Below are 19,872 nucleotides of genomic sequence, written 5' to 3'. Positions count from 1 at the left end.
CCCGTGGCTTAGTGGTTAAGTGTGCGTGCTCCACTACTGGCGGCCCGGGTTCGGATCCTGGGCGCGCACCGACGCACCGCTTCTCCCGCCATGCTGAGGCCGCGTCCCACATACAGCAACTCGAAGGATGTGCAACTGTGACATACAACTATCTACTGGGGCTTTGGGGGGGAAAAAAAAGGAGGAGGATTGGCAATAGATGTTAGCTCAGAGCCGGTCTTCCTCAGCAAAAAGAGGAGGATTAGCACGGATGTTAGCTCAGGGCTGATCTTCCTCACAAATAAATAAATAAATAAATAAATAAAATAAGCCAAAGAGACATGTTTTGGGGTGGCCAATTCTGATTCCCCACATAGCCTTGTGCCTTGGAAGGTTCTCTAGTGGATTAAATTCATCAGAGCAAATATCAGTGTTGAAATCAGCAATGTTCTTTTTTTATTTTCATTATAATGTATCTATAATAAAACGCACAATTCCTGAGTGTGTACAGTTTGAAGAATTTTGACGAGTGAATTCCGGTGTAACTATCACTCAGAAACAAATTATGGAATAGTTTCATCTCCCCAGAAAGTTCCCTTGCGCTCCATTACAGCAGCATCCTCCCATTCTTCAGCTCTGGTGACCATTGTGACTTCTTTCACCAGGATTAGATTTACTTGTTGAACTTCATACAAATGGAAACATAGAGTGTGCTCTTTTATGTCTGCCTTTTTTCACTCAACGTAATATTTTTGAGATTCATGCATGTTGTTGTATGTATCAATATTTCATTCCTTTCTGTTGCTATATGGATATACCACACTGAATTTATCTATTCTGTTGTTGATGGACACTTGATAGTTCCCAGTTTGGGGCCATTATAAATAAAGCTGCTATGAACATTTATGTACCAGACTTTTTGTTAACGCAAAACGGATCATGACCTAGATATGAAAGTGAAAACTGTAAAACTTCTAGAAGAAAATAAGATCTTCACAACCCTAGGGATAGGCAAAAATTTCCTAGATACCAAAAGCATGAACTTCAAAATAAACAACCAATAAATTGGACATCATGAAAATTAAAAAGTTCTGCCCTTCATGTACATGTCGTTTTGTAGACCTACATTGTTATTTGTCTTAAGTAAGTACCTAGGAGTGGGTTTACTACATCACAGAGTAGATGTAGGTCTTACTGTATAAGAAACTACCAAATGGTTCTCCAACTTGTTGCATTTTACACTCCCACCAACAGCATGAAACAGAGTTCCAGGGGCTCCATGCCCTTGCCAACATTCAGTATTGTACATTTCTTTTTATTTTAGCCATTCTGATAGGTTTGAAATGGTGGCTAATTGTGGTTTTAATGATTAACAATGTTTTTACACTTATTATGACCAAATAGGTACATTGGTGAGTGATTGGATTTGCGTTTAGCGTGGAATCACAATTTGCCACATTCCCTTTTGTGTCAAGTCCACACATTAAATGTTTAAAGCAAAATATTTTGAGCACTGCATTTTAGACTGCCAGGTCATCTTCAAATAGCCGTTCATCATATTCTTTCCATGTTTGTCTCCAACTCCAGCTCTTTTGCCCACGGATTAGTCATAACTCATGAAAAAGAAGATTTAACAGGGTTAGTTAAGCATTCCACCTGACTGGTCTAAAAGACGCAACTAAAATGACCCGAAGCCTAGGGAAAATTACTCAAATTACAAAGGGTATTATTTCGTATATAGGACAAGATATGCAGGGATTCTACAACTGCTTGCCTGTTAAAGTAGTAGATTGTACAAGGCCTACAGCGGGGCATTGGGTTGAGATGAAAGCTTAGTGGAAACCACATACTAGAACTTCTCAACAAGCTCAATTCTGGACCCTTGTTTCTAAAATAAGGAATGGCAAATTTGCTGCCTGCTATCTAGAGGTTATGGCATTTACTGTAAGAAAATCTCTTGGCAAATAAAATAGGGACTTCAACTCCTTTTTAACATGAATTTATACATTTTCAATCCACCATGTGGGGCATACATACACATGGGATGGAACCTACTGAGTTGTAACTGAAACGTCTATCTTCCTTCATTTCTTTTAATTGAGGGCCGTATGAAGATGGCATTCTATTCCATTGTGGAAACCCTCAGTGTTCTTTAGGACAGAACTTCACGTTACTGATCTTCAAAGAGCAGCTATTGCATGATGTACTAGAAAGGCCTGGAAGCCTCCAAGTGTCTGACAGTTATGCTACCCCCTTCCTAGAACAGTGGCCAAAGGCTGTTCTCTAAATATAAATTACTCTCTCTGTGTGGTGTGACCTTGCAGCCCTGGCCACAGCTGATGGCCTGGAAATTGCTACCTGTCATAAAGGCACTTAGCTATGGGCTGAGCGTGATGAAAATGATGACAATAACAACAGACATTAATTGAACACATCACCATCAATTCTATGGTCTGTAGCTTAATATTTTTGTTAGGAAAATGACCCATAAGATATAAAACTTTTTGGGTTGCTGTGCTCTGCCACTAGGGGGTAGCATCATTGCTATTGTCTTGTGTTGATTAAATGCAAATTCTGTTTACAGTTCCTTAATCTTTCTAGATGCATTTTTTTCCCATTTAAAATGAATATAAGTGATCTTCCAGCTAGTACAGTAATTTTATAACTTAAGAATTGAGGCTTGTGTCTCATAAATGCTGAAAAAGAAGTACAGTGAGATAATACAATTTTTTTTTCTTTTCAGTCCATTATTTTATGTCTTCATTAATTATTCTACTTGTAATAGTTTGGCTTGTTAAAAAAAAGTGTCTACGATCTGTAATAAATTATTAGTATGTACTTTTTGTTCTTTGCACTTGCCTATGGCACCTGGGCTTCCATCCATTATATGAAAAGGGGTTAGATCCAGATATTTTTAGGGGGAGGGGAAATGCATCTCATATACTGGGGAACATGGCAGAAGACATGCCCTCTGAGCACAAAGATCTTACAGCTTAACTGTGGAGATGAAATGTATGCACATCAACTAGCCTTATCAGATCTAAAACAGGAGTAATAAAAAATCTCCCAGCATGATGGAGAATTTATCAATATCTTCATGTAATTTGATTAAATTTTTTCTTCATATAATTTGAGGCAATGTTGTTGGATTCATTCAATCTGATGAGTGTTATATCTTCTTCAAGAATTGGTCCTTTTATTTCTCATAAACTAATGACCCTTAACTCCTAGGAAGGTTTTTTTCCCATTAAATCCTTTTTTTTCTGATCTTAGTATTTTAAAACTGTCTTTGGGTTAGTATTTGACTGGCATATCTTTTTCCATTCCTTATCTTTCAACTTTTATGTGTCATTATATTTCATGCATGTCTCTTTCAAAAGGCATATAACTGAATTATTAAAAATTTAAGAATATCTCTCTTTAATTGGCCAATTTAAACCATTTAAATTTCATCATTTAAATCATGATTTCTTTCGACTTTTTTCAATGATCTTGCTTGTTGTTTCAGTATACCCTGCTTTTTCATGGCTTATTTTTTTGCTCCTTTACTGGCTTCCCTTGGATGTGGATGTTCCCTTTACTTCAGTCCCTTGGACTGAATTTTCTTTATTCTTTTATTTCCTCTACTGGTTTGAAATGTATGTATTCTATTCCTTACCTTTGAGTGGTTATCATTAAATTTTTAACATGCGTACTTAAAGTCAAAATTTAATATTTCTCCCAAATTATACAAGAACCTTTGTACCCAAAGACCCCTCTCATCAGCCATGATATTTTTGCCCTCAGCATTTTAAGTCTTCCTTGGTTAAAAACTAGTCATCTTTACTGTTGTTTTTTCAACGAGCGTTTATTTAGATTTACCTCCCATGTTGATCAATTTCTTGCCTCACCATTGTTCCTTGCAATGCTATTCTTTCACTCTGGGTTAAGTTTTCTTCCTACCACAATACATCCTTCAGTGGTTCTTTCAGCAAGCTCACTGAATAGTAAAGGCTCACAATCTCCGTTTGATAGAAAAAGGTCGTTATCATCCTGCTTAAGTGATAATTTTGCTGACTTTTTCTCCTCAGTACTTTGAAGATATTGTTCCTTTGCCTTCTGGTATCTCTTTTTAAAATTGTTATTGAAGTAAAATATACATATAGAAAAGCACACATATCATGAGTGTACAGCTCAATGAACCCATGTGATCAAAATGTAGATCAAGAACTAGAACATAGCAAGCACCTCAGAAGCCCCCTCCTGTCCCCTGCCAGCCACTAGCCCCCCAACAATTAAACACTATCCAGACTTCTATCAGCTTAGATTGGTTTTGTTTTGGTTTCTATTATTGATGATGAGAAATCTTCCATGAGTCTAATCTTTATTTATTTATAGTTTGTCTTTTTTTCTCATTTCTTTTAAGATTTTATTTTTGATGATCTGCAGTTTCATTATGTAATATATATATAGTTGTGGATTTATTTCTATGTGCCTTGTTTTGCTCCTCAGCATGTTTCCTGAATCTAAGATATTTTTTTCATATTCTCAAAAAATCTCATCCATTATCTCATTGAATATTGCTTCTCTTTCATCCTTTTTACTCATTCTGAAACTTGTAAAAAATGTATTTTGGATCTTCTTATTTTGTCCTGTATAACTTTGAACTTCTTTTATATTTTCTCCTAATTTTTCTATGTTACAGTCTAGATAATTTCCTGATATATCTTTTCTTTTTTTTTTTTCTTTTTTTTTTTAAATTTTTTGTTTATTGCAGTAACATTGGTTTACGACATTGTAAAAATTTCAGGTGTACATCATTGTACTTCTATTTCTGCATAGATTACATCATGTTCACCACCAAAATACTAATTACAACCCATCACCACACACATGTACCGAATTATCCCTTTCACCCTCCTCCCTCCCCCCTTCCCCTCTGGTAACCACCAATCCAATCTCTGTCCCTATGTGTTTGTTTATTGTTGTTATTATCTACTACTTAATGAAGGAAATCATACGGTATTTGACCTTCTCCCTCTGACTTATTTCACTTTGCATTATACCCTCAATGTCGTTTCCTGTCTTGTTAATTATAGCCATTCTGACGGGCGTGAGGTGATAGCTCATTGTAGTTTTGATTTGCATTTCCCTGATAGTTAGTGATTTTGAACATCTTTTCATGTGTCTGTTGGCCATCTGTATATCTTCTTTGGAGAAATGTCTGTTCAGGTCTTTTGCCCATTTTTTAATTGGGTTGTTAGTTTTTTTGTTGTTGAGATGCATGAGTTCTTTATATATTTTGGAGATTAAGCCCTTATCAGATGTATGGTTTGCAAATATCTTCTCCCAATTGTTAGGTTGTCTTTTCGTTTTGTTGATGGTTTCCTTTGCTGTACAGAAGCTTTTTAGTTTGATGTAGTCCCATTTGTTTATTTTTTCTATTGTTTCTCTTGCCCGGTCAGATGTGGTGTTTGAAAAGATGTTGCTAAGACCGATGTCGAAGAGCGTACTACCTATGTTTTCTTCTAGAAGTTTCACAGTTTCAGGTCTTACATTCAAGTCTTTAATCCATTTGGAGTTAATTTTTGTGTATGGCGTAAGGTAAGGGTCTACTTTCATTTTTTTGCATATGGCTATCCAGTTTTCCCAACACCATTTGTTGAAGAGACTTTCTTTTCCCCTCCTGATATATCTTTTCTTTCATTGAATCTCTTTTGTTGTAGCTCATCTAATGCTAAACCCATTTGTTATGGGTTGAACTGTGTCCTCCAAAAAAGATACATTAAGGTCCTAACCCCCAGTACTTTAGAATATGCCCTTATTTGGAAACAGGGTCTTTACAGTGGTAATCAAGTTAAAATTAAGTCATTAGGGTGGGCCCTAATCCAATCTAACTGGTGTCCATAAAAAAGGGAAGGCAGGGTTTAGACACCGAGACACGCCCAGAGGGAGGACTGTGTGAAGAGACATGAGGAGAATGCCACGTGAAGATGGGAGTTATGCTACCGCAAGCCAAGGAACATTTGGGAATACCAGAAGCTGGGACGGGCAAGGAAGGATCCTTCCTCTGCAGATTTCAGAGGCAGCATGGCCCTGCCTATAATTTGATTTCAGACTTGTAGTCTCTAGAATTGTGAGACAATACATTTCTGTTGTTTTAGCCACCCAGTTTGTGGTACTTTTTGTTATGGCAGCCATAGAAAATTAATACAGCATTTATTTAGTTTTAAATGTCAATGATTCTGGGTTTTCTTTTCCCCCAGAAGTACAACATGACTTTTTCAAATCTGTTTCTTTTTATTATATGGTATCTTGTTCTTGCATCATGGCTTCTAATCTTTCTTTTATGTCTTTAATCATTTTGAATATATTAATATATTTTTTTATTGCCTGTTTCAGATTGTTCTATTATCTTAAATTCTTAGAGTATTAATCTTCACGTTTGTTCTGTCTGCTTACTCACACTCTTTTGGAGGATCATTTCCTCATATGATTTGTAGTTTTTTTCTTATTTAATCGTGAGATTATTTTCAGCAAGGGGTTTTCCCCATCTTGGGGATGTCCCATGTTCCTTGGGTTGTGAAAATGTCTTTGCAGAGTCGTTTTGTATTTTCTTATGATGGGCATCTCAGTGGTTTTATTGGTCTGCAGCCAATTTTTATTTAATTTCTTCACTGGGGTTTTTTTTATGGATGCATAACATGAGTTCAGACTGCACCTTGCATGCCCAAACAGCCTTGGGGTCTTGATTTCCCATAACTGACTTTCTGTACCACCTGGAGCTGGGAAAAGACAAAATTCCTTGACTCTTCCCTGTGCCTTCTAGGATCTAGACTCACACAGGCTTGTCAGTTCTAGTTCCCCACCTTGCAGGGCCCTGTTCTACCTCTCCTGTTGCTGAGGGGACATTTCAAGCCCAGCCTCATGCCATTTGAGCCTATATCTAGATCTACACCCTACTGGACCCTACTGGACCCTACTGGGCCATCAGAGCATAGTTCACAAATGACAAGATGGCATTGTATTCCTCTTCATTTCTAGTAACTGGGAATCCTCGTCTCTTCTCTCTTTCTCATTCTTTCTTTCAAGTTTGGTTCTGTTTCAAAAAAGTTTTTGCTACCTTCCCCCCAGCATTTCTATGCATTTTTAGAGGAAGAAGGTGGTGGGCTGTGTTAGTGCAGTCTGCCATTTCACTGGAACAAGAAACTGGGACCAACAGCTGATATTGAATGATTGTGAAAAACAGGCAGTACATGCTGAAGGGGGTTTTAAGGAGAGAGAGATTCGTTAAAGACGGGGAACAGCTGAGCGTGGATGAATGCTAGGTAGAGTTCAGATAAGGGAGGATTAATACTGTAAAAAATATTTTTCCATGTTAATTAGATTTAGAGCTATATGTAAGGACAAAGATGTGCATCTCATGTTCAGCACGATCATATGCACACAGTGTTGTGATTTTCTGCAGATTGACAACTTTCCTCTTCTTCCTGCTGTTCCCTATGCCTTTTCTTTTGTAGAAACAAAACTGTGCTCTGTGAACCACAGGAAGCCAGGTTTTTGCAGGAGACACCATATGGCTTCAAAACCTCACCATGCTGACTTAATCCTCAAGGCAGTGGACAGTTGTGAAGAAAGGAATTAGAAATGTTCCTAGGGCGTTTCAACCTGTAGTTAATAGAAGAAGGAGGCTCAAGTCAGAATTTGGGTTTGTAATTTTTAATTTCATCAACTGTGACTTCATTGTCTGACAAAGAGAGGAGAAAGGAAATCTCCTGCTCCACTTTGGAAATGCCCTCAACACCCACTCACTGAAGATATCTACCTGATCTAACTCCTGGAGGGGTTGCAAAAATTAAGTGAGAAAGCAGAAGTGAACCTGCCTTAAAATAAAAATGTGTTGTATAAGAGAAGAAGCATAACCTAGTGGTTCAGGGCATGGACTCCAGAGCCACATTGGGTTTGAAGCCTTAACTCTGCCACTAGCTAGCTGTTTGGGAATATTGCTTAAATTATCTATGCCTCAGTTTCCTCATCTGTAAAATGGGGATAATAACAGATGTGTGTCTTAGTGTTGTTGTAGAGGTTAAATGAGATGTAGTATTGCCTAACATACAGTAAGTTCTCAATCAGTGTTACTTTTTATTACATCCTTTGGTATCATAATCTACATAAGACCTAATCTTAAGTCCAGGGAGTCAAAGCAGGTCTAGAAATAAGATCAGAGTGTTTGAAAACTCTCTGGAATTGTACCCCAAATTATTGCATGTGCATGTGTGTGTATGTGTTTGTGTCTGTGTGTGTGTTCATAAGGGGGTGGGGCACTTTTCTTCAGAACCAGTCCATATTTTTCATCAGATTTTTAAAAAGATATGCCACCCAAAGAAGGTTAAGAACCACTTTTGTTTGAATCTAAGAACTATCGAGCTAAAGAGTCTTATGATTCCACGTAAGTTTCACGGCCCTTGTTTAGCTCAGTAAACATTGATTGGGAGCTGGGCACTGATCTATGGCAGTCATTCAGCTGTGCCGGAGGAGCACTCTCACCCAGGTAACTCTTTCTGTGCTGAGGCAAGACCCAAATGAGAACCCAGAATGTCACTCAGATAATTTGTGCTGAAGGTCGTTAATGTCATGACTTCCTTTATGGGTAATTTCAGTGCCAGGCGACTCAAGCTCATTACTAAGGTGGTCTGCGGAAGGACTGAAGATTCACTTAAGCTTTCTTTGACAGCAATGTAGGACTTCATGCCTTCTCATGAAGTGCCATGAGAGCCTTCTGGTCATTTCCAGTGAAAACCATAGGTCATGAGATTGGGAGACAAGGTGAAGTATCCTAAGAGACAGATGGAGTACTCCCCAAACTTGATGAATTGTAAGAATCATCACACTGTTTTATTCTATTCTTTGAATCTTCTCTTGCTTTGACTTGGCGCCGGCATCTAAACAGATTTGGCAAGGCTTGCAAAGGTGTGAATGTCAAACTTTATTTCTTTTTAATATGTGTCATTCAAATAGTGATGCCATCAATAGGGGATGTTGTGTTTCTGTTATTTTGTCCCTTCTGCTCTCAGATGCCTTTTAACATATGTAAAAATATTTATATAGTGTTTCAAGTCTGCAGCATTCAGCACAGACATGCTCTTTTGAGCTCTCCCTTTTGCTAATACCATATTTAACTCAAAAGAAGTCATAGGCACATGGGGGCAGGTAGTAGGTACAAATCTGACAAAAAACTAATGAGCTCTCCTGTGATTATCAGGGAAGAGGGTGACTCATTAAATCTCATTTCCTGGGCAATTCCACATAGGGAGAAGAAATGATCTGAGATAAAGACCCAAGAACCTAACGCAGTCAGATTTATGGGCATCCTTATAAGCAGCCACATGATAATCAGTGCAAATAGTGAAATGTTTTAATGAGGCTCTCAGAAATATTTAATTGGTTACTTTATTCAATTTTTTATAATAGTTTTGTTGTTTTCTGTTAGGAATTAGCCCCACATCAGGGAGTCCTGAAACCAACTGGGGTTGTCTTGGTTGGATTCAATCCAAGCTCTTGTTCCCGGACATAGTGTCTCTTTATATGTATTAACATTGTTATTGATATTCAAGGCTATGCTGAAAAGAGGGTCAAGATGGTTAGAATTCATAAAGACTTCTCCTTTTGGTTCCAAAGTATACGAGTATCTGCTGAGAATTAATCCTCTCCCAGTTCCCTTAGAGTGAATCATTTTTCATTCTAAGGGGTTTCCACTGCTAGGAAGAAAATTTTCCCAATACGAGCAAACCATAAGCAAGATGAAGAAGAGACTGCAATTTGTTTTGGACACCCTAACTTACCTTTAAACATCCATTTTCACCTTCTTGATGTTTCTTTTATTTCTTGTTCCTCACCTTTGGCTCCTGGTAGCTTTCTAATCATGAACTGGTTAAATAACAGTAGCTTAAGAAATTGATCTTCTCAGGAACTCAACAGGGCCTCATAGATGCAAATAAATGAATTTCTAATGGTAGAATTTTAATGTCACAATAGGTTGGGTGGGGTCGTGATATGTAGTATGTCTCAACTAACACCAGTTTACCAAGCCAGCTTTGGGTTGCTCGATCATCCCATGTATATTGGCACTTAAAATTGTTTGTTAGAGGAATTGCCAGTTGAGTGGTGAGGGGAGACTAAGAAGAGGTATGTGGTGCCTGTTGCTATATGACTACTTGTCACCTCATCACATGACCTCCTTTGGGAACCTCGTCCTGAGACAGGAGAGATCCCTCTTAGTTTCATACTCTTCCCTAACCTTTGTATTCCTAGATTCTATCCATGTCGTCAACTTCTAAACTTATGACCAAGACCCATGCTTTTTGTCACAACCATGAAGAGAAGGATCACCTACAGGTATGATTTATTTTTAAAGGGCCATGGGCAGGATTCCTAATGGAGAAATCATTCCAGACAGCCTTTTCATAGCAAAGGTGGGTTTGCCAGTGCAAAATGTCAAGATGATTTAGATTAATTCAGGTTCCAACTCTTGTTCATGTTAAACATCCAGTATTTGAGACTATTCATCTTTTAAGGTCATAGATATCTAAGATAACATATTGGGGTAAACCATGCCAAAAGAAGGGGGTGAGTATGTGAGGTCTTAGTTCATATTATGAAAAGTGAGTGAGTGAAAGTACCATATTTTCTTGATTGAAAAATGCACATTAAGAAAAACATTTCAGTGTTTTATAGTTCATAAACTAATCTCATAAATATGCTTAATGTAGTATTTTGTTATTTTTTTCTCCCAAAATATCTGTTATTAAATCTTGTGGGCAGTGTTTTCTTAGAATTAAGGAAATACTGCGCATTCCCTCTAGGCTAGAAGGTCTTCTTCCCAACTTGTTGTTTGCATTTTGGCTTATAAAAACACTATGGCCAAGTCTTTTCTATTGACGATGAGAGGAAGGCCAGGCAACTCTTTAAAAACAAATAAAAGGCGTTGAAGTTGCAGAAAACACAGCTTAAACATGATAAATGGCTGAACTGACTCAGAGCCGTGGCAAACTGTCAAGACCAAGTTCTTGTAGGTGAGAACCAAACCTGAGGCCCTGTGGCAGACATGAAGTTGAGGTGTGGTCAACCTTGGAGACCTGGACAAGAAAGGGAATGGGCAAATTCAGAGGGCACACGTTTCAGAGACAGGATCTGTAAAGAATGCTGGGAGCATAAACCTCTGGTGGTATATGTCAGTATATGTGCTTAGAAAATATTTTGGAAGTATTAACAAAGTATTAACAGTGTGGAGGTGTGGGATGGCGTGAAGAGACTTAAGCATTCTTACTTGTAATTTGTATGCTTCTGTTGCTAAAATATCTTATAACGAACATGTAATTTTTTTAAATTTAAGAAACTATAAAAATCATTAAAGAGAAAAAATATAACCTGAAAATGAAAACAGTGTGCAGCTGCTAAGGTACAGGCCTGGCAAGCCCAGAATAATTTATGTAGACTATTGTTGGGACCTGCTCTGCTTCCCTATGCCAGCACAGCCGTCTGTCTCTCGGGCCTGCCCCTGATAACATGAGGCCCCAGACAGTCTCCCATCCCGACAGTGGGGCCAGGAGTCCTCCTCCAGTGACTTCCCAGGCAACATTTGAAGAAGGAAGCCTAGCTCCAGGCTGCAAAGGCTACCGGCTCAAGAACTACCTAGAAGGGGACAATGGCTGAGGTTCCCCTTCGCTGATCCTGGAAGGGTGTGTGGTTTACTCCATGCTGACGGCAGAGGGGAGGATCAAATGCCCTGTTTTATGAAAGTGAACATGAAGTCAGTTTCCCATGCTTTAGGACCTTCGGTCAATATCTGGCCAGAAAGGAGCCTTGTTTTCCTCCAAAGGCCAAGAGCTGGGAATGCTGGACATCACCAATGCTCCTGTTTTCTGGCGCCATGTTAAGGCAAGCCAAAGTGGAAAAAAATTATTTTTCACTTTCACTTTTCTTTCATGTTTATGGAACAAGAAAATGTAAGTACGTGGTGGCCCATTTGTGACTGTGAGTGGAAAACGCCTCCTGTAAATCTTCATTCATGATTTAAGTAAAAGGGGAGAGGAGACGCCATTAAAACTACCAACATCATCTATTTCTTTCCCAGGAAGATGTTGGCCCACAGGCTATACCTTCAATCCATTTGAATTCTTGGTTTTCTAGAGTCACTTCCATTCATGTTGCATTTTCCTCCTTCTGTTGTTGGCTACTGCCTATTCCTAAACATCTTTTTTACTGGAAATACTTCTGCAACTTTGAAGACTAAGTCCTAGAAACTAGTGTGGCTCTCTGGGTGTGTGTACATTTTTTAAAGTGGGTGTTGTTTCTGAGTTGAAATTGAATCAGCAAAGAATGTATTAACTTTAACAAGGGCTAGTAATCTTGCCTAGACCTCTGTGGTAAAAATTCTTGGAAAACATTATCCTGGTAAAAATAGCCAGAAATGGGTAGATGGTATTGTTTTTTGCCTGGCCCACCTCCCTGCCTTTCTGGGGAGTTGGAGCCAAATGGACATGGGGTGAAGGGAGAACCCTACTAAAACATGACAAGTCCCAGGCAGCGACAAGCAGAATCACAGAATTGCTTTGCTATCTGCTGCTGCTCACCTTATGTGCCTGAATTTTCCCTTCAAACTTCAATGATTTTTTCCAGTGTCCCCCTTTGAAAAAGATTGATGTGGCTGGCAATGGCGAGGGGATTAACATGAATAACAGATTTTACCTACACGTTTGAAGTTATAGGCTTATTATACTTGCCCTTTAGGGAAACATTGGGCTTTATGAGCTATTGTTTTTCTCAACAAATTTCAATAATTATTAGTGCTAGGAGTTGGGTTGCTTGGGTTCAGCTCAGCCTATACAAATTGTCTGTGCCTTTTGGGAGGCTCCTCTGATTCACAGTGAAGGAGGCTGCATGGGGTAGGGCAATATTTCCCACCCTTCACAATTGCAACTAAGCTTTAAAACATCTAAGTATTTTTCATCTTGGGCTTACGGCATGACAGAAATAAGACAGGTGGGTAAAGAGAACCCAGAGAAACTGTATTTGTTCAGGATGGGGTGGAGGAGAGGGGTGGGCTCCAGATAGGAATAGTTTGCCCCAAAACCCCACAGATCAGTGGTTGGGAAACAGAGAAGAATTAGAAATAGCAGATTCAAATCTCTGATCAAACTCATGTCGGTTGTGTGACTATGGCAACTTCATAGCCTCTTGAAGCCATCTTTTGCTCATCTGTAATATGGGTATGATTAAATACTGATTTCAGGCAATTTAGAGAAATACATAATGAGAATTCCTTACTGTGTACAGCTATTTTTTACAACTATTATTTTTAGTACTGCTAATACTAGGTTGCTGCCTCTTGTATCTGAAGTGCTGATGATAGTCTTGAAAAAGGGGGTGCTCCAATGGGCTGTGTAAAGCATCTACAGAGAAGAATAGGGGTCAAATCAATAGTAAATTATATTAAACACTTATCCGTGCAGCCAGATTCAAATCCCAGCACCGCCAATTACTAGCTGTGTGACCCTGGGAAAATTTCTCACCATTTCCGTGTCTCCGTTTCTCTATCCGTAAATCAACAGTACCTATTTCACGAGGTTGTCATGAGAATTAAATAAGGTAATTATCCGTAAAGCACTAAGAAGAACGTTCTGAAGTTATGATGTCAGTGTAACAGGTCAGCAAACCTCCTGGGCAGCTCCACATGTAACAGAGTGATAGAATGAGAGCACATATGTTTCAAGACATCTTGGGAAGTACTAATGTTCTGCTTCCCAGGGGTGGGTCCGCCTCCTCCTCAGGGGTGCCATATTGGCATTTTCAGAGTGGTTGTGTTGGTCCTTTTCTCAGTGGACATTTACACGGTGTAGATCCCTATGAGCAGTGTCTCTACCCTAGGCTACTCTTCTTCCTTCAGGAGAGTGACCATTGTGGACTAGCTGCCTGAGTTACAACGTTCTGGATTTTGCCATTAACAAGAAATTCTAAATCCCCAAATGGCAGGTGGCCATGTCTCCTTCTGTGGGAAAAGAGCTAGACTTGCTTCCATTTCCCATCACCAAATGGAACCATCCTAACTGGGTGAAATTTCTAATGGGAAGGAAGTAAGTGGATGAATGAAAACATGGTGGAATTAAGTTCTGATGTTAAGACCATTCAGGCAGGGGACTGAATGAAATAACACACGCAAAAGTCCCTTCTTTAGGCACTTGAAATAATTCCTTTCAGCATAAGGATAATTACGACCATACAACCTCCTTATAGAGATTAACATGGGAGGCAGCAAGTGATCTAAGACAGTTATTATAATTCTATACCAAGAAATATAGGTGCATCTCATTTTATACAAATCTTGGTGTGAAAGCTTGGATTTGCAAAAGAGAATACTACTGTTAAAAGATAAACTGAGGCATATTAAAAATTTTAAGAGTTTTTCTGAGCAAAAATCAATTCAAATCGGGAAGTATCCAACCTAGCAGATAGAAACAAGCTCCAAGGAGCTGTACAAATGAAAGACTTTTACAGGTGGAAGGGAGCGGGAACAAGGAAGTTGTATTAGGCAAAAAAGCAGGTTGGTTATTGCAAAGCTGCTTTCCTTTAGGGGACGGCAGGGGTCTATCAGGCAGACGACCTAACTGGTGCTGATCAGGGGATTCCTGATTGACTGGTTTAAGATTCCATTTCTGGGAGAGCTGAAGCTGTAGTTAAGTCTCAGTTGAGTGACGTGGGCTTAGCATAAGCAGCTCCATTTTGGGTCTATTTTCTTGTTTTTAACAACTTTGATCAGAACTCTCAGCCTGAGAGATGTGATCAAAATTTAAGGCATTAGTGCTACTCCCAGCTACTACTCTGGAGTTCTCGCAGTTTTTTGCTGATTCTCTGCATGGTCTTCACAGGTCATGATGTCTTCATGCTGAATCTCATTGTGGTATGCATGTGACGTCGGGTTCACGTTCTTCAAGTCTGTCATTTTCTTCATTCCTTTTCTGATGTTCTAGTCTTAGGGAGATTGTTTGCTTGGTGCTTAGTGGCTGTGAACGTGCATTTAAAGCTTTTGAGAGAATACAGAACACCAGGGAGATTATTATGATTATAAGCAGGATAATTCCCAATGTCTGGAGTGTACTTCAGAGCCTTGGTCCCCAAGACCCAAACCCATCAGAATCAAAGAAGTCGAAGAAAGACCCCAGTGAAGGAATCACTTTCTTAAGCCAACTGGCTTGTTCAGTGATATTATGTAGCTGAGTCTCAACTTCCCCAGAAGTGTCAATCCTAGTGCAGCAGGTGGTGTTGGCCACAGCACAGACACCTGCCTGCTCAGCTAAAAGATAATCAAGGGCTAGCCTATTACCAAGAACAACTTCGGCCAGAGAGTCTAGTGATTGTTGTTGGGCAGCTATTGCTTTATCAGCAGATTCTGCAATATCTTCAAGAGTTAAGGAGAGGTCCCTGATCAGAGCCTCGTTTGCACTTACTCCTAGTCAGAACAGTAGGGATCTGCCAAACAAGGCGAATATTGAATAGCGAATGCCTCCTGGTAGTTCCTGTTTGAGTCTATGGTGCAGGACTGGAAAGGTGACAGCCATGGAGGCCACTAAAATTTAAGGGTCTGTAGACTGTTTATTCTGGTTACCCTTGCGTTGTGTCCTATTCTTTGCAAAGAGGTTGGATGCACATTTTCTTGGGTTTGAAGTTGGTAACCAGAGGCAGAGAAATGAACTCCCAGGGTTAGGGAGTGTGACACAATAGAGAGGGGGCTGAGCTTGTTCCAGAGAAACTGGAGTTATTGGAAATAAGGAAGGAGTTTGTGATGGGCAAAACTAGAGGGTCACCAGCATCATGGCAAAACCAACGGTCAGTTTGGAGGTCGGATTACCCCCCACCCCTTGCAATGGCCTGATTTAGGTGAACCATGATATTGTCTTTCCAGGCCAGAGCAAGAAAAGAGGTGAACAAAAGAATCGTGAAGACCTTAATGGTGTCAGAATTAGGAAAAGGATGGTCAGAGAGGGAAGGAGGAATGTAAAGAAACGTTCTTGATTAGACGTCATGGGAGGAAGAGTCTACCTCAATGTCAGCTACTTCTCTTCCTAGTCAATTTGATTTAGAGGTCTCCAGCATTTGCACAAAGCCAATGTCAGGTGGAACCTTCTTCAGTTGTGAAATAGGCACCCAAGTTTAGACACCTTCTAATTTGGCAGGGGAGTCAGTGGTCAAGAGTACTTGGTAGGGTCTTTTCCATGCATCCCACTTTTGCAAAAACATCAGAGTAAAACAATAACTGTCTGTAAATGACAAAAGACTTAAAAATGCCCGTGGTTAAAGATCTGATGAAAGTTCATTATAATGGAATTGACAAGGAAATTGGGTTATTTCTGTGACTTATAACATTTTAAGATAATAACTGGAATTATGACTGATAGATAACATTATACCAGGACATGTCAGATTTTTAGAAATTTCATATAATTTCTAGAACACTTATATTAATAACATGCATCCATACAAATGTAACCTAAGGCTTATCATCACTTATTTGATGAAGCTTCCCATGTAATTTAACATACCAAATAAACTTAATTAGCTTAATACCTTCCTTTTACAAGATGAGAGAGAAATCCTTTGAGATTTTCCAAGAGCCCTCTGGGAAATCTTGAGGTTATTTTGGGGTAAAAAATATTCCATTTAAATGATTTTGAGAAGTTGTCAAAATGTCAAAAGGTTTAAACACTTGACCAAATAGATCATTATGAAATAATACTTAATTATCTGTTTAACCTAAGTGACAATAGAAGGTTTTAAAGGCAAATACAGAAGGTTACATAGTTGTAAACAAAACTTAGCTCTTTTAATATTGAGAAGACTGGATTTTCTTAAGTAATCAAAGACTTGATAAATTATTTTGATAAGACATAAAATCTTTGCTTTCCATGTAGATTACCTAAAAGGAAAAAAAAACTCAAAAAACAAAAAACTTTTACAATCTCTTATACAGAGCAGACCAATAGTTCAAGAACATTGTCCTTTTAACAAAGAGAAAAACAAATTCTAATTTTACACCAGTGTACTTTTGATATTAACATTCATTCTTTAAAAACTTAAATCCATTGTGGTCTTAGCCAGCCTGACCACACGTAAAGTTCCTTTCCTAAGATTCCTTTTCCACAAACTTCTACAGTTTTTTTTATCCATTCAGATTTTGTTCTATGTTTTTTCCTCTTTTGCATTCTGGAACAATCAATTATTTTACTTTCCTTACTACTTTTTATACACAGTTGTTTCATTTCACCCTTATTATTTCTAAGTAGTTTTAATCACATATATTGATTAGAATTCTTAACGCTTAGAATTCTTTATTCCTAGTGAAAGCTAAGAAGTAAGCAAGTGGATTGTTTGTTACATTAGCATTCTGTGGATTAGCAAATTATAAATACCTTTCATAATTTTTAGAAGTATATTCTTCCTCATAGTAAATTTTTCAGTGAGGCACAAAACATGTTTACTAATAGACCCAAATATCTTTAGTTCCTCTGTAAAAGGAAGCCAAAGGTGGATAAACCTAATTTTCAGTAATTAATGTTTCAGTATTTTATCTGATTTGGAAATGGTCTAGATATTCAATGAATATCCATCATTTAACTTATCTCAGTATAACTTAAAAGTTTCAAGATACCAAAAAGATTTTGGAAACTATTTTTAAGTAGGCATACCATAAAGCATAATTATTGTTGAAAAGTTCATTTATAAACTTTTATTTTACTTACATCTATTTAATTCACTTGTTTTTAACAATTATGTTTAGATTACTCATGAAAATTTCATGAGACATTAAACAGCTAATCATTACCTTAAGTTATCTCTTATGAACAAATTCTGTAACAGATAACATGAGCTTATTTGACTTTTAGTAAACCTAGGTAGAATACAAGTATTGTATGTAATGTTGATAACTCTAAAGACATACCTGTTTTAATTAAACCAACAAACTTAAACTAGCTTTTATTTACTGCAGTTTGTTCTACATCATGTGAACTTGAAAAACATTTGGATTAGTTTCTATATTTCTGAGAGTGTACTTGATTTATATAAAGGCTTGTTTGTCTTTAAGTCAATTAAATCGAGCTCTTTACAAATTAATTTTGGCAATACCATCTGGAGGTAGAACAAAATGACACGTTTATAATATACACACATAAACATACAAACAGACACAGAGATCTTGTAGCTTTTGTTTTAAAATTTTAGCCATGAGGCAGGTATGATAATACAAAAGTCGCTAGTTTGTAAAAGAACAGTTGCTTCCAAATTGTGTTTCTGGCAGATGGAATAAGTTAAGGTTACCTGCTTGGATGGCTAATGCTTTTTACTAATACTAATATTTGTGGAAGAGATTTTTAAGATTTTTCATGGGCCAAATTTTCAAAATAGTTTTTCCTTTTCTTTTTCCTCCTGCTGATAAGAATGACCTTGGTTGGGAAGACCAGGTAGAATACTTACATCTCAAAAGGCACAGAGAAAGAATGCAAGTTCCACAAAGAAGGACTTTTGTTTCCTAAGTTCAGATCTTTTACAATATCTGCAAGCCTTTTGAGATGAATAGGGAGGTTTTGGGGTTGGTAAAAAGGATAGGTGGGCTTTGAAGTGTTTCTAGAGCCACATTTCTGTTCTTGTAAAGACTAGAGTTGTAAGACAAGTACAGTTGTTTTAATTCCTAAAAGAATTGGGTTATAACCTGAATGATATCAAGAGGCTGACCCACCCATCCAACTACATTATCCTCAATTTGCTTCTTTATATCAGGGAGAAGATCTTCAACTAAGATGGAAATCAAAAGATTCCTATGTTCTAGATTTAGAGCCGTGTGTCTTTGGAATGTTTTAGTAAATCCTTCCAACTTAGATCATTCTCCTGAGAGCTGATATTAGTTGGTAGGACTCTAGCCGCAAGTGGAGTGCGACTCACATTTCTGTCTAGCCATAATTTTGGAGCCCCCAACCTGACGGTTGTCAAGCCAAGTTCTTAGGACACAACACAAGACAAACAAGATGGCAATAGCTGTCCCTGGGAGAGAAAGGATTGACAACCATTGGGTACCCTAAAGCAAATTCACAAGCCACAATTCAAAGATCTAATTCTTACAGATGTTTTTTCCCCGCCAATCTGAATTTGGAAAGGAAGGGACAACATGAAATTTTACCTTCCTCTCTCAATCAGGCACCACAGATAGAGATCTGGGAGAGCTCACTTGGTAAGAATTGCCGGCTTCTGCCAGTCTTCCCAGGATCCCGTGCAGGTGCTGGAACAAGTGGAGTGTCCCAGCAGGTGTCATCCTGGTCACCAGAAATTGTAGAGGAGGAAAAATAGTTTTCCCTTTACCCTTTATAGTAAGTGCCTGGCTGAGACCCCCTTTTCTCTAGGATGTCTCGTAAATGGATAAGCTTATCTAAGATGGTTACAGTCTCCACTGTGGCCACTGTAATTCAAGATTATCTTTGGTAAGCTTAACCTACTTGTTCCGTCTTAAAACAAAATTTTATTCACCCAGTGCCTCACACTGAACCCAGTCCAGCTTAAGTCAGACTCAGTCCAACCCTGGACCCAGTCTTGTTGTTTAAGTTGGACCCAGTCCAGAAAAAGAAATGCTCAAATAAAGTCTGAAAACTCATAGTGCAAAGCTGCAGAGCTAGGATCCAAGACCTAGGGGCAGCAAGAAAGCAGTGATATCAAGGGACTCCACAGGTGCCTAGACCCGGTTGCTTGTTGCTCCTGGGAGATGTCGGGGCTCTCCTTTCGTTCCCTCTTCTGCTACCAGAACTGTTAAAAGATAAACCAAGGCATATTAAAAATTTTAAGAGTTGATTTGAGCAAAAAATCAATTGGAATTAG

At 38.4% G+C, this 19,872-nt stretch overlaps 1 long non-coding RNA gene across 1 annotated transcript in view; it reads left to right on the top strand.

Moving 5' to 3' along the window:
• Window positions 1-19,872, top strand: part of LOC147917572 (uncharacterized) — a 78,735-nt gene that overhangs the window by 19,135 nt on the left and 39,728 nt on the right. The window contains exon 2 of the long non-coding RNA XR_015550937.1: window positions 10,270-10,353. This is a non-coding gene — a long non-coding RNA (uncharacterized LOC147917572). The remainder of the gene's footprint in view (window positions 1-10,269; window positions 10,354-19,872) is intronic.

The sequence above is a fragment of the Ceratotherium simum genome, chromosome 3, assembly GCF_057802395.1.
Source record: "Ceratotherium simum simum isolate JZ-2026a chromosome 3, ASM5780239v1, whole genome shotgun sequence".
NCBI classification, from domain to species: domain Eukaryota; kingdom Metazoa; phylum Chordata; class Mammalia; order Perissodactyla; family Rhinocerotidae; genus Ceratotherium; species Ceratotherium simum.
The sequence above is the reverse complement of the archived record's forward strand: the minus strand, read 5'-3'. Positions and strand labels throughout refer to the sequence as shown.